Consider the following 15,535-nt stretch of genomic DNA (forward strand, 5'->3'; position numbering starts at 1 on the left):
CGTGAATTTATTCCACGACCGGGTTTATAGCTGGTTATGCATTGTGCTATCCGGGAGTCGTTACTCATATCTTAAAACTGCCACGTGATAATACGACGCTACGAACTCTCCATTCTATGTGGAAGGAGTGGTCTGTTATGTGGCAAGGGCCAGCTCTTCACAGGCGACGTGTAGTCAAGTACACCAGCAGGAGAATGTGGCAGGAGATAAGTCATGCGGGTGGAAGTATGAAGCCTACAAATAAAAACAGCATTACTGCATAAAGGATGCATATCTAGTTTTTAAGTATACACAAAAAAAGAAAAACAGAATTCACTAAATAAAGCATGCATATCTAGTTTTCAACGAGGGCAACCTCATATCCTTTGTCAGACTTGACAGCGTTGCTTTTCTAAGTGATGGCCACACTTTTCATCCGCAGCTTTCGAAGAAGTTTGCAGCACGCAAAGATGCAGTTGACCAAGACGTCAATTTGTGTCGTAGCCCAGGTTTGAATTTTTGGTTGATGAAGTTAAATTTTTAAGCACCCTGCAGTTTCTATACGAAGGCTCCAAAACAGTTCAGAGAGGATCACTCATCCTCGTCGTGTCGGGTCGGCTCGACGGCTGCTCCATCGATTTGGTTCCTAGAGGCGAGTTGATGCAGACATCACTTGGCTCGATCCAGCTGTTGGCAGTAAAAAATAGGAGTTACGTCATATTCAACCATCTTTGCTCCAAAACAATTCAATCGTGGTGGGAGAGCTATAATTATATCGTCTCATCATCCTTTAAATTTAAAATACAAAGGCATATAATCAAACAATCTTCAAAACACTTAAAGTATCAATAAATTCTGAAATCGCTTACAACAAACTAACCCAAAAACACAGAAGAGCAAAATATCAGATTTTAGTTGATTGCAGTGAGGTTGAGCGTGTTTTATTCACAGCGCTGCGCTGGCAGTTCTTACTGAACAATGTTGCTAAATTATATGCCCAGGCTTGTAGCGACCAATAAAGGCCGCAAGTACCATATCATTGGTAGCCACGATATCGGTCACCAAACCATCAGTTACTCAAATCTTGACTATAGTGAAGTAGCCCCTACTCTTGTCAACTATGTTGAAAGGGAGGGTTAGTTGATGGACTGCACAGTGCATAGAAAATCCTATTACAGCCTTACGTGAAATATTTGTCTGGATCAAGGATTCGGCAACATCCTGTGCAAGTAATACTTTGGTTAGGCGGGTTGGTTCATATCCAAAGTTCATTCTGAGGACAGCGCAAAAGAGACAGGGACGAGGAAGGCGCCTGTTCTATTGCATTCATATGCTTTCCTCGTCTGTGCCTGTTTTTTTGCGGAGCCCTCAAAATGGACTTTCTATATCACTTACAATTCCTGAATTGGCCTTTGTCTCCTAATAAAATGGTGCACTTGCACATCATCATTGCACCAAACCTTCCGGCCGACAAAAATTATACCGATGAGTAGGACACGAATACACTACGCATCAATACTCCAAAGAAATCAGCATCACTGCACTTAAACGCTCTATCTCCCTGCCCACTCTAAAGTCGCGCCCCATCATCTCCCGTCTTTGCATACTGCACAGCTTCTTTTACCACCCTGCTTCCAGACACCCTTTGCTGCAACCACCGCTCAGAACGTCCAGTCGCCTAAGGCACAGCCTCTCCATAGAAGGTGTCAGGAGCCGCACTTCAGCTATGAACAGTTCATTCTTCTCCGACGCGATTACTCTCTGGAATGCCCTACCTAACAGCATAGTTTTATGCGACGATCGCAAATCATTTCGCTCAAAACTCGATAGACATTTCTAAGATTTGTAAGCATTTCATCTTTGTTATCATTAATAATTGATTGACTTTAAACTTTGCCTGCCACGCACGTGCCTTTCTTGCTTTTTCCGCATCATCCCACGGATACCTTGATGCTCTTTATTTATTTTTCTTGTATTTTATAATTTGTAGTGTTTGTGTTCATTGTGCCTGCCTTCATGACGCTTGTATTTACCCCAACTGTAGCCCCTCCTTATGTAATGCCCTCGGGCCCTTAAGGATGAAATAAATGAAATGAAATGAAATCAAACAGAGTTCGATTACACGTTTGAAAAGCTTTTGCGGTCTAACACGTACCAGCGTGTAGTCCTTGTCGCTCATGCATTGCTGCACAGCGTGGTAAAGCGCTTTGCTCCTTGCGACAGCTCGAGTGCGACGGTCTATCTTGAAGCGTATATAGAGGGTCAAAACGTCGGTGACGGCCTCCAAGATCATCTTGAACACGGTGATAGTCACGAGAACTGCCACGTACAGCGCGCACATCCACACGAAGACCGCGAAGGCATTCCTGAGGAGTAAGGCCAACAGGAGCGGCCCGTACTTGTGTTGCACCTGGAAAGAACAGAACATAGACACGCTGCAGCAATTTGAAACGAAGGCCCCACTCTTCGAGCTGCACCTTTCAAGGTCAACAGGGTTTCACGTTGACCTTCAGGCAGGCTTCACACGCCTGACGTCATACCGCGTGATTGGCAACAGCTGGAGCCGAGCACCGCCTGTGCCGCGCCGCTCGCCGCTGCACCGAACCTCCGCCGTACCACATGACATGGCCACGTGATTAGCCGTATATATTGGCCGGTCTTTTGCTCGTTCCATTGGATATAACTGGTTTCAACCCCAGCCATTTTGAGCAGAGCGCGTAGAGTGCTTCATATGGTCGGCAGGAGTGTGAAGTGGTAGAGACAACTTGACGAAGCTTCGTCTGCGCTGGACTTCATGTGTGCAAAGGTCACTTTTCTGTCATTTGCCTCCACTATCTAATGCTCCTGAAGCTCTTGCTGTTTGCTGGCGAGGTCACTTGTGCGTGCGCATGACTCTGACAATAGTCTTCGATTGTAAGTGCGTGTGTATTATGTGCCTTTTAGACTGTCTGTTTATTAAAGCTTGAGACCTGGTAGGTGCCGTGATTACGGCCAATAAAACTACATAACGTTATTGAGCAGCCAAGAGTAGCGACATGACAGGCTCGCTATGACACATTTGAAAGAAGCCAACTGTCTCCGAACCAAGGAGAGCGCAGGGGATTGCATTAATGCTACCAGTGTTAGGTTTCACGCACAGCAAATACACTCAAAAGTTGTAGGTTGGACAGCCGCCGACATAGCTGACTTAGTAGAGCACCGTAAGCGGCATGCAAATGTCCCGGGTTCGGATTCCATTGCGTCATGTGATTGTTCCTAATGCGTTAGCATTAGAACCGTCCTGAAGCTTCGGTTGCCAGGTGACAAAGTGGAGAGACTGGTTGTATGTGCCAGCGTCTGTGCCGCGTGCGAGTTGCAAAGAGAAATCATCTAAATCTCAATTTTTTTCTGGAGCGCAGTTCTTGGCGCCCGCTCGTAGATTGCACGTCGTAGTCGTCGTCAACGTCTCTGTATTCGGCTCAACACGCCACCTGGCAACCGTGGGCCGTCTAGGTAGTAGCAGAGTGAAACTCTACCTGCCACGGCAAGAGCGAAGGAATGGACAGGCGGACGGTGGCTGCCACGGAAAAATCCTGGAGGGTGGCCAGCACTGTAACACGCTACCTGACAGCGGTGGAAGGTGGCGTGTGAAGAGCTGCGCTCAACGTTCGCTTTACCGGCTTGCGTAATCGTCTGTCAAATTTTGCGCACTGATTTTCAATCACCTGTCGTTATATGCTATTACTGAAGTAGGTAATGCATTGTGGTTATGGATGAGTAGTTTTTGGGAAGGCAAAGATGAAAAACCTGACGTAAGCGTAAACACACACAAATAAAAAAAAGAACCTCTCAAAGCCGTTTGTTTATGCAGAACATGCAAGGGGCTGTTCGTGCGTAACAGGTTGCCGTCTAAACTGTTTGTAATTAGCGTATGAAGAGCTTCATACACCCGTGATCCACATACCTGGTTCAGCTCGCCCTGATCTTGCACGGTGACGGTCTTATAGACGCGTGCCCACGTTCCTAGTAGGTCATCCGTGGAGTAGTCCGATGGTTTCGGACCCCACGACAGAGTGGCGCAGGTCTTCGACCCGTATAGGTCTTGTAAAGTGCGGGGCAGGCATCTGCTGCCTTCGAAGACGTGCAAGTTCGCCGGCAGAAAAGAGCAGCCCAACATCAGCTGAGGAGAAAAAGCAGAAAATAGCTCTTTTTCAGCTCGCATCCAGACAGACTGCCCTACAGAAACATTCCATGTCACAATTCCCTTAATTTCACATGTTTTCCATCTGTATGTCATGGAATCCACTTGAAACATATTGAGTGCAAATGAACTGTTCAGACAAAGCTTATGGAAATGCCAAAATTCATAAGGACTAGGCATTGCGTCATGTACATCCTATACAAATCATGGGAAAACGATTCAGAAAGGAGCCATGGAAATTACGGTGAAATATGCGCAAATCGTTTGGATTTTAAGATGTATTCCTATATCATATGGAATACATGTGCTAAAAAGAACACATGAGCGCCTGATATTGAAAGTTTCAGAATGGTACGCTCTTACAAAGAGAAGAAAACATGGTCATTTTGTTCTTACGCCAAACTTTAAGAAAAGCTCGCCTTTGGACACAGAAACCACTGTAACGCAGAGCTTGCTAGAGGGCGCTTTGAGCTGTTACAGTAATTGACAGTAAGCTAGTTGGCGAGATTTAAACTCAAATATTTTAAGTCCCGTAAACACTCACAAAAAATAAGGGTTAGCAGGGCTCCAGACCAGAGCTTGCCGAAAGATTCAACGTTACATTACTTAAGTCCAATTAACAATTTCCCAGGAATGTTTTCCAAGCGTCTGGTCAAAGATTCATGCTGCAGGAAGTATTGTAGGATTATCATTATTAGAAATGTTGAATTTCTTTTGTCTTTCTGCTTCTTAAGATTCTATTTAAACGTCACCAAAGCCCCAGCAGCAAGCAACGAACACAAAAAAAAATTATGCAGTTTTTTGTGCTATGCTGATTAGATCCGGAAACTATGTTGTAGCTTCATGCTGAGTTATGCATCTGATTTTTGTGATGTGCATTTTAAGGCTGAGCTATATATTTTTAACATGCAGTTGTTCGAGGAGCACCACCTACTCTTGGTCTGTTTAAGGTCTCCCTTCCATATTCCCATAATTCCGTGTATACCATTGCTGAAAAGTCTGCTACAGTCGTTCTTTCCCAATGCCATATCCACCCTCAAGCATAAGCCGCCGAGAACCCGCGATTCCGGCGCGAGGGAAACCAGCGCCACATTCTCGAGCTTACGCGAACCCATTTTGCGCCCAGCCCAACCTACCAGACGCAGCGCGGACCAGGGCACCATGTCACACACCACTAGTGGACAGCTGCCGCTATTAAAACTGCTCGCTCTTTTAAAAAAAAATGGCTGAAGGCTTAGCTTGGTTAAGCCTGGACGATTGCGAAAGCAATACCCTTGGCTGCACCTTGGTTCGGCTGATGGTGTCGCCATGGTTGTCCTTGCTTAAACTTATGGCTATACATTGTTTTGCTGTTTTTTTCAGCGCGCCGGCGTTTCCTGGCTGCTGCATTTCGTTGGAGCTTTGCCTTATACACATCATCCAACATACCGAGGTAGCTCCACCATGGCAACTGGGAGCAACCGAGCTGCTCCCCCACCTTTATCCCCCTGGTGTGACGTCATAGCAACGCGCGCCCTCTCGCGGCAGCTGCGGAGTGCGCCGTGGCAGCTCCGCCGCGCCCATGCTAACCGCGCGGGCTGGGGCCCTGTCTCTCTCGGTCTGGCGTGACGTCACCACAGGGGTCAGCTAAAGGTCAATGGTGGAAGCGCCACGGCCACGCTAATGGCTCGAAAGTGAGAGCAGTATTGCTTTCGAAATAAAATGAAGGCACGTTGGCGTAGGGAGCTGAAATCAGACTCGCTGTTCGACTGCAGAATCAAGGCGGGACACGTATACTAAAACTTATGCTTCAAAAATATCGTTTTCTGCGTTCTCGCTGTGTCGTCACATCTGGGGACATCGAAATCTCTGAATGATGTGCCAATATTGTGACGATGACATGGTTGAACACCCACTGATGCAACAGTAAAAGGAGCTCATTGGTACATCCGAGATAAACGGTAACGCTTTTCGCTCCGCTGGTGAAGAGCGTTGCCGTGACAAGTGAGGCTATACGTTAAAGCTGAACAATATGGCGCGAATGTCTGTCTCGTGCAGGTAGAAGCAATATGAGAGGGAATACGGAAGTGCGCGTCCTCCGCGCTTCGCAATGCTCTGCCGCCGACAGATGATGAGAGTGGGCGGCACCAGAGGGCATGCTCGGAAACAGTAGCCGGCCATACTTACTAGGGCATGCGCCTTTACTGCCGATTCTTGCCACCTCTCGGTAATAACGGTCCGCAAAGTACGGCTCCCGTGTCCCCTCCCATATTGGTTGTGCCTGTAACATTGCCCCAAAGTTTTCTCACCTTAACAACGCGTTGGCACTTGAAAACCTGCACCACGCTGAAAAGCAGCTTGAAGAAGATGAAGACCATGTAGAAAACGAAGACCAAGATCTCTGTCATCTCCCGCATGTTCTCCGTGGTCTCCGCAATGTCCACCGTAATCTCGACGTAGGCGATGTATGTAATCAAGGTCAGCATTGGAACCTTGAGTTCGGTCAGCAGAGACAAGGAGCTCCGCCACTCCCGCGTCACCGTCAGGCACATGAGTATCGCGAGAGGCCGGAGCTGCACACGCCGAAAGGAGCATGGCGCAAGCGATACCGGCACCAAGGGAGGAAAACCTACAGCGGAGAGCCAGGGGCAAAACGATAAAGGGCAGTGGGGCAAAAGCAATCTTTTATACGTATATTCCTGCGGGTAATTGAGATTCTAGTAGAGATGAGCGTGAAAATGTGTAGCGATGAAGCCCACATATTTTGTGAAACCTGCGCTAGTGCAAGGGTGAATGAAAAAAACAAAAATATTTGCAAACTTCAGGGTGCACCGTGCGGTCCTCCTTCAAAATTCTTGCTGTAGAGTTTAGTGAGAAGCAAATCATTCTTTGCACCAAACCTTACGGCTTTTTCTCCTAACCTGTTGCTTAAGAAACCAATCAGCTTTGTATTTGTGAAAAGTAGGCTTCGCAGCTGACTTTCGGGTTAAGGACAGAGCTCGTTTCAGTACTGTCGACGAGGTTAATGAAGACAACACGAATCTTTTTTCTTTTCTCATGAAGCTTTTTCTAGCTCTAAACTTTGCAAAGAGCACATTTGCTGAAATCTTCTGACGTGGGGCCATACTAACTTCGGCAAGTCAGAATGCGCCTATAAAATACGAAGCCGATTACGCCTCAGTCTAAATGTAGGGAGTCTGTTCAGACAAATGTTTAAAGGAACATCTCTTGCGAAGCGAATAATGAAAGACTATGGCACTAAATAACCACCACACACAGCTTTCCCCAGTAAAAAATAGCCTTTGTGTTTGAAATGCTATTCGTGTACCCACCGTTAGGATCCACTAGAATCATTTTGAAAATATTTTGAGCTTTCCAAAGATGCCTTTCGTGAGTACGAGAGATGTAAAGGAAAAGCGCGGCAACTTTCCCCCTAAGTCTCTCTGAGTACATAAGAAGCTCACCACGAAAGCGATGAAGTGGCGAGCTTTGGTGGGCATGTAGACCACAGTGAGCCTCACAAAAAACTTGACATTCCGTAGGTCCCAGGTGCTTTCGTCAATGTTAGCAAACTGCTCTTCTTGAACGACGGGTCGTTCCTGCTCGCCATGCAGTACACCCTCCCCCTGGCTGTCGTATCCATCCTCTTCAGCGCAACGGGATCGCTCACAGGGCTCTTCCCTTTGCTGGAGGCCCTGCCCGTCGCCGCAGTACCCGCAGTTTCCGCTTACGTCCCCCTGTGGTTGTTCCCAGTCGGTGGAGGTCCCCGCTTGCGTCCTGTACGCAGCCGTATGCGCCGACACGTCTTCGGCCGAATCGGTCATCACGTGCAGGAAGCAGTGTGTTGGACCAAAAAGAGGGCAGGGAGATTGTGAGAGGCAGGAGCTAGAGGTGCAGGAGCCGTTGCTGAAGCTGGACTTCACGGGTTACTTGCGCACCCCATCACCTAATTTGTTGTTGTTGTTGAACTAACAACAGATGGCACATACCCACACTGTGGGATCGGCCAGGAATGAACCAATTTCTTCTTCTTCTTCTCCATCACCGTGTTGCTGTTGTCTTTTTCCTCGCTGGACAAGAGGCGAAATGGTGTTCTTCTTCTTTTCATGCCACGTCACCCATACCTGTGTGCGGAGTCGAAGAAGAGATATTTGTGATATTTTTACGCTGAATGCGGATTAAGTGCACTTGTAGTAGTAAAGCACTACCAGTATTTGTTTCTCGGTGCGTAAAAAAAAAAAGGCCGACAAATGGTGCATTCGCCAGAACTACGATACTAAGCGGTGGGTCCCTGGAGTATACGTCGGCAGAAAGAGTAGCATACAAGAGAGGGACAAGATTAGTTAAGGAATAACTTGTTTATTGGATTAATAAGGAACGCTCCACACACGCAAATACATATGCGCCTGGTGTTCTGCCCGTGCACGGGGGCGATCCAACGTAAGCGACCGCCAGCAGGTTTGAGGGAGCGCGCCAGTATCGACACGCTGCCCACCAATGGGCGTAGAATCACGGCTCGTTTTCATTGGGTGAACGTGCTTCCCAGTGCAGCGTAGGGTGCCCACGCGGCACTAATTGTAGGTCTAGGTCAAGGTCTAGGTGTAGGGGAGCTAGGTGTTGACTGATGGCGTCGCACATCTTCTGCAGGCCGGTTAAACTCGCGCGCTTCAAGCCAGCAGGATGCAGCAGCGGTCTCTACAGCCACCTCATGCGACCCCTACTGACCCAATATCCACTGCAGACGCATAAAAATAAAATAATGGTCGGTTTGCGTAGTTAGTCTAAATGCGGATGCGCTAACTCTTCAGTTTTCACTTGTGTTCCGGTGTTCAGATCCAATGTTCACGAATGGCAGTTTTCCGGATAGTGCGGTAACTTGTTAATGTGGGAGTTAATGGTTAATGGTTAACCGGTGTTTCTTGAGTTGGGTTGCGATCCAGGTTGCTATCTCACGATTAATTGAGCTGCCGCCTGATACGGTGGGCAGGCTCCTCACGCTCGCCTGCCCACCACCCGCAAATATAACGAAGCGCCCATGGATGAGCGAGGAGTGTTCGTGCTGGTTCAGTCACTGTGCACTGAAGCCCATCGCAGGTGTGGCCCTTTTAACAACCTTTGGCCTTAAACCGCTACACAGAGGTTGACTGGGCGCATAATATGATGCACATGGGCAAAGTGGTTTCAGCGATTAACACAAAATATTGGAAGAGTAGCACTAAAATATATCGCGTAAAACACAAAGTAAATGGCAAGCATGAAATAAATGGAAATAACCTTGATCTGTTCGGTTCCGATCTATTATGGCATCCCTCAAAGCCCGAGTCGCTTTGGGACGTTAAGCCCCATAAAACCAGCCATTCATTAAAATTCTCTCTCTTGAAGACGGGCAGATGAAAAATCTTCCTTTGTCTTTCGGACATTCGAATCGCGTTCCAGATTCTTAGCGTTGATAGCAATTCCTAGAGCTGCACAGATATATGGAAGGTTTACCATTGGTTATATATGAATATTAAGGTCTAACGTGTACCCGCAGGACCGAGCTGTGCGCTAGTAATAGCCGCATTGATCGGTTTTCTTATGTTTTAGTCAGCTACTCTACGGTACCATGCGACCGTCCAGATCTTTTTCTGAACTTATCTTTTGTGTGCTGCTTCTACAGGCCTCTTTCTTCGTGGCATGTTACCGTTGTACACAAACGCATGCATAGGCTTTATATCGTAAGCAGCAGTGATAGAAATTAGCTCAGCTTGTCAAGAGCAACCACCGTAACGCGTTTCGTAAACGAAATAGAACAGCAGTCATTGATACAAGGGAAACAATCTGGCCGTCACGCGTTTTTTAGTGTGATGTTATATTAGGAAACAATGAGCACAATCATTTTATAGCCAGATTGATCAGAAGAAAGTAGGAGAAAATACGACATGGCTCCAAACCCAGGACTTCTGCGTATCCCGTATGGTGTTCTAATAAAGGAACTTTTAGGATTTGCTCCTTCTATGCTCCAATGTAGCCAATAAACAAGACGCAAAGGCAGAAGACACTTTATTTGGATCGCATGTGAAGTAGGCGGCAGATCATTAACGTTGGAAGACACGGCACTCACTATTCGCTTATTATCGTCGCTGGTACATGTAAAAAGCCCACAAAAAAGCACAACTATTCGCTTATTACCGTCGCTGGTCAATAAAATGACCCCAAAGTAGCGAAACTATTTGCTTACTGCGATCGCTAGTAAATACAGCGAGCACAAAGTGCGCAACTATTCGCTTATTACCGTAGCTGGGAAATAAAACGACCAAAAAACAGCAACTGTTCGCTTATTACGAAAGCAGGTAAATACAAAGGCCACAAAGTAGCGCGACTATTTGCTTATTACCATCGCTGGTGAATACAACGTCCACAATGTACCTCAACTATTCGGTTACTATCGTCTCTGGTATACACAGCGACCACAAAGCAGCGCAAATATTCGCTTACTATCATCCTTGGTAAATACAACGACCACAAAGTAGCGCAATCATTCGTTTATTGTTGTTCGTGATAAATACACCGACAACAAAGTAGCGCAACTATTCGCTTATTATCGTCCATGGTAAATACAACGACAACAAAGTAGCGCAACTGGGTCATGGATCTTCTTCGGCCCCAGTGGGCAAGGAGACGCCGCCTGTGCAGCGGCTTCGCCGGTTGGTCAGCAGGGAACCTTGTGCTGCCCGTAATTCTTGAACGCCTCGCACAAGTTCTTCAGCGCAGCAAAACTCTTGTAGCACCGGCCGCTGTGGTCTTCCAGGTGCACATCGAAGACCAGCCACGCGAAGCGCCTTCGGAATACGATTCCAGTGCTCGTCATGTCAAGCAGCTGCGTGAACAAGCACGTTGTTGAACGTGAGGTTTGTCTCGGGGAGCACTCGCCTGCAGTTCAGTATTGTTCTTGCTATACTACGACAGGTTAACTTTGCCTTCTGGATATACTGCCTATGCTAGTATGCTAGTTGAACCGCCACAGGGATTATGGGTAGCACGCGGATCTCAGATGATTGCATTGCAAACTGCCTGGGGGTTAACTTAGGCTAATAATTAGGCACAGCTTCACGGGGACCGCTTTGTCATTACTACATAAGTACTTACAAGGAATCCTACTTAAACTGGGATCTGTACACTACCTTCTTCCTGCATCAGTCTTCACGCCAGTCTTCGGAGCGTACTCATCCTTCGGTTGTGCGACTATGCCAACGCGTGTTGCACAAATTTAGCTTCACTTTTTTTGCATCTCTGGTGCATTAGTGCACTGTTGTCAAATGACATTTCTTAGTACTGTAACCTTTCTTTAGCATTGCTGTCTATATACTACGACAGGTTAACTTTGCCTTGTGGGCTTTGTTTTGTTGGTGAACCTCCGACTCCGACCCGTTCTGTGGCTTCCGCTGCGCCAGGAGTGGCATGAGGACTCCCAGGGACATATGAATGTGAAGTAGAGAATGACCAGTTCCGCATATATGGGCACTAACCCAGTAATGCTGTCGCGTCGTAAACTTAAGGCGGAGCTTAAGTGTGAACTCGAATTTTTTTAGAAGAACCACATGAAGTGTTTTCGATAGACGAGTACATTTTACTCAGCCGCCTATTTGCCTCGCGAATATGGCACGCTAACTGGAAACTGTTCCCGAGTCCTTATATTGGCCAGTAGTGTAAATATCTTATAGCAGTGCAGCCCAAAAATCAAATTTAGAAAAAAAAAGCCACCTGTCTCAGAAACCCACCAGATATGTGAAAGAGGTGCTTTCCGTTAAGAACACCAGCTTCGTCTCGTTTGCAGAAGCGTGCCCGCCGTAAGAGTGGATATTCTTGCCAAGAATTCCGTCGGCTCCTCTCTCCACGGGCTCTGGGCTTCCTACTTGGCATATCTGGAAAGAAGTGCCATGGGGCACATATTAGCTTAGGGTGTAAGATCATAGGGCCTGAACAATCACGTGACCACTCCTTCTAGCCAATCGACATGAAGCTCTCATTTTCATACATGTGAACATAGAAGGACGAGCACTTACAAAGAGAGCGGATAAGTAGCGGCTCTGTTTCCTAAAACGACTGAAACGAAGACTAAAAGAATGCCGGTACTTAAAGGGCCAATAATGCTGTCGTTATATGCAGGACGTAGTTTCGTTCTTTATTATTAGCAGCTTAGCAAACACAGAACATAGCAGAAATTACTACGCGGAAATTTATCTTCGGTAACTCTTAACGAATACCTCCCGGATCACATACAATTGCACGCCTCAGCACGAGACGCCTTTGAATCGTAGATTATGGTGATGATTCTTGCGTGGCGAAGTTCACTATCATCATAATGATTCATGTTCGATATCCGCTGCAACGCAGAGGCACAACCTGCCGGCAACCATGCACGGATATCAGATATCACTGAACAAGACTCCGAGGAGTTTCAGGCTAACGTTTAAGTCCCCTTCTTGGTATTCATTCCTTTGACTTCTGAAAGCACCGGTAGTCTGTTCCCTAAAATAAAGCCGGGCCAATTTCATTTTGCTCCGTTCTATTTAAGAAAGGTTATCATAGATTAAGGAAATTTGCCTGTCGAAGCAACAGCGGGCTGCGAGCTATGCCATACCTGAAAGCTTCGGATTATTTCGAACACCTGGGGCTTGTCAACGCCAGCCGAAGTTGTATCTTAAGGATGCTTATGGGTTGCACTGTAATGGACATGTGGTCACCGATGTCCGGTTCAAACTCCTGGCCTTGTGTTAGAAGCCGCACAGCACACATTCCCTATGCCTTTAAGGCGCGCTGCCAAATCGCGTTTGTTGGCTGATCCTGCCGGCTGCATGTGCGCCCCTTAAAGACATCTAACTTTTGGGCGCGTGTTTCCTACTTTGTAATCAGGTGTAAGCATTGACATTGTTATACACGGATTACCACGTGGTATCCTCCTACGACCGCTAACTAATTTATAATCGAAGTTCTTTCTCGTACCTTCTCGGTTTCGGCTTCAAAAGCCGAACAATGGCTGTGACGTCAAAGAGAGGTTATAGGTCGCGTGAGGCATGAAAAACTGCAATATCTCTTTCTTCACGATGCACGACGTACCGAGTCCATGCTGGTGATGTTGCTGTGGACACAGTGGGCGTACGGTATGGACGCCACGTCATTCGCTTCCTTCTTCAGCAGGTACAGCAGCGCCCCCAGCTGGTAGGAGAGGCCGACCACTGTGTGCGGGTTGCTGTACACTAATCGGTCTGAAGCCAGCTCCATGTGTTGCATCTGCACGGAATCATTTCACTTGGCTTTTCTGGCTCGCCACCCCCATCTCATAAGTGCCTGGTAACTCACACAGCGACAGTTGTGTATACGTCGCTATGGCTGTCGGCCCCAATGCTGCTCGTTGCAAGCGCAAACGCTTTTATCCTCTCTCTGGCCAGTAATCATAGCAAGACTTATTCGCAAACGGAATGGTGTGAAACGCAACGACGTCCAACTCACCATGCTTGGGAATCTGGGAATCCACGATCGCAAGGCAACCGGGGGCACGGCGTAGCATTCGGTCTCGTTCTCCATCAAACCTACGGATGAAATGGCGATAACGGTGTCCGCTTTGTACCCCCTGCGGTGGAAAAAGCAAAAATTAAGTTAGATGCTGGTTTTCATAAAAGAAAACGCTTTGGTCAAACAATTTCAGATACAAATAATGGCAGAGTGTTGGAGAGCGCAGTCGTTTATGAGGCAGATCGTAGCTACGCGCTCTTGACGAAGGAAGGGGGCTCCCGAAGCAGGCTAATCGCTCCCGAAGCAGGCTTGACGCCAGACTGTACTCTGGAAGTTTACTTCTCTTTTTTATGTTCACATCGTCGGAATTCTTAACTCCCAAAATTTATGTTTAGGTGCCTTTGAACTCCGATGGTTTAGCGTAGACGGTGCTAAATTTGCGGAGAAGCTGTTTATCGACACTACTTCAGTGTGCCACGAGGGGCTTTTCTTTAGAAAAGAACACTGTAGTTTTACTGCTACAAGACAACGTAAATATTACGTTTGATGGTAAGGTCGTGATACTGCGGATTAGTACGGACCACCTGGCCTTCTTTAATGTGCAGTTCCATGCAAAAGCTAATGTGAATTCTTCTATTTCGCTTAGAGCAAAATGCACGCACGTATTTATTTCTCCGACCTTCGGCTCAGTCGCTAATTACAGTAGTCACGAGACACCGCGGAGGGTGATATTTCGTTGCTTGGGGCTACCAACTTGAAAGTTAAAAATTTCGCGCTCTTAAAGGTGCTCTGAAGAGGAATCTGAACTCCTATTTTTACGGCTCGAACTCGATGTACACATTCCGACCGTTCTTGGAAACTTCGAGTTATTGCGCTGTGCGGCCGATTTCCAAAATTTAAATCGGATTAACGTCGGGCTCCGGCCTTTTTTTTTAACTCCCCGCAGATGGTGGAACGAGTCGACCAACCTTTCACCCACTCCCGTGGTGGCTTGCCGCTCTGCCATCGGCGGGGTGATATGTAGTGATCGGCGAAAGCAAAGAGTCCACGCGTATTTTTATTTCCGTGGGCCTAATTTGCAGCTGTGTAGTCTCTGACTAGACCCATTTATTCACGGAAAGCTAAAAGAAACATAATAAAAGCGAAAGCAAAGGCGTCACCATGCGACTGCCTGAAAGGCACTCGATGCGTTGGTCGACTCCTCCCACCGTATGCGGGAGATTCGAAAAAAAAAAAAGGCGGGAGCCGGATGTTAATCCGATTTAATTAGGGAAATCGGCCGCACAGGGCAATAAATCGGAGTCTCTAAGAATGCTGGAACGTGTAGATCTAGTTCCCGCGGCAAAAAGACGAGTTCAGATTTCTCTTCAGTGCACCTCTGAGAGAAACTTTGCGGGGGTAGACTTCGTAAATATTAGCAGTTGTTTGAGACCAACCTCGTTGCTCAGTCAGACCAACCCAGTAACTTTTCGCAGGAAGAATTAGAAGGATTGTTTAGCATAACATAATTCCGGCAGCAAATTGTGACATCCGACCATCCGGTTTGCTTGCAAGGGCGGCATCAATAAATAGCATGAATCTTTTATTTTTGAACATAATCAGACACGCAACTTTCCACTCTCATAAACACAGATTTATTCATTCAAGAACATCTATGATAACACAAAACGGAAGAAAATCAAATGATGCGAAAAAAAATCCCTTCGAAGCCGCACCTTCTCAACCCCTCTGCTTATTAAGGTGAAAGCCTTTTGTGGCTCATCACTCGCCAGCGTGTCCGTCTGCCTGTCCGTGCGTCGGCCGCAGCTGTCAATCATTAGTATGATGGTAAGAATGGTTAATGGTTACTTGAAAAGTCAGTAATGATAGTTAATGGTGTAGTAGTAGATGTATGAACACTGG

The 15,535-nt window shown here is 46.9% G+C and overlaps 1 pseudogene; it reads right to left on the bottom strand.

The window, feature by feature from the left end:
• Positions 1–570: 570 nt before the first annotated feature.
• Positions 571–7,962, bottom strand: LOC149332239 (uncharacterized; annotated as a pseudogene).
• Between the last annotated feature and the right edge of the window lie 7,573 nt (positions 7,963–15,535).

The sequence above is a fragment of the Amblyomma mixtum genome, chromosome 8, assembly GCF_055824585.1.
Source record: "Amblyomma mixtum isolate Tamu chromosome 8, ASM5582458v1, whole genome shotgun sequence".
Taxonomy (NCBI): domain Eukaryota; kingdom Metazoa; phylum Arthropoda; class Arachnida; order Ixodida; family Ixodidae; genus Amblyomma; species Amblyomma mixtum.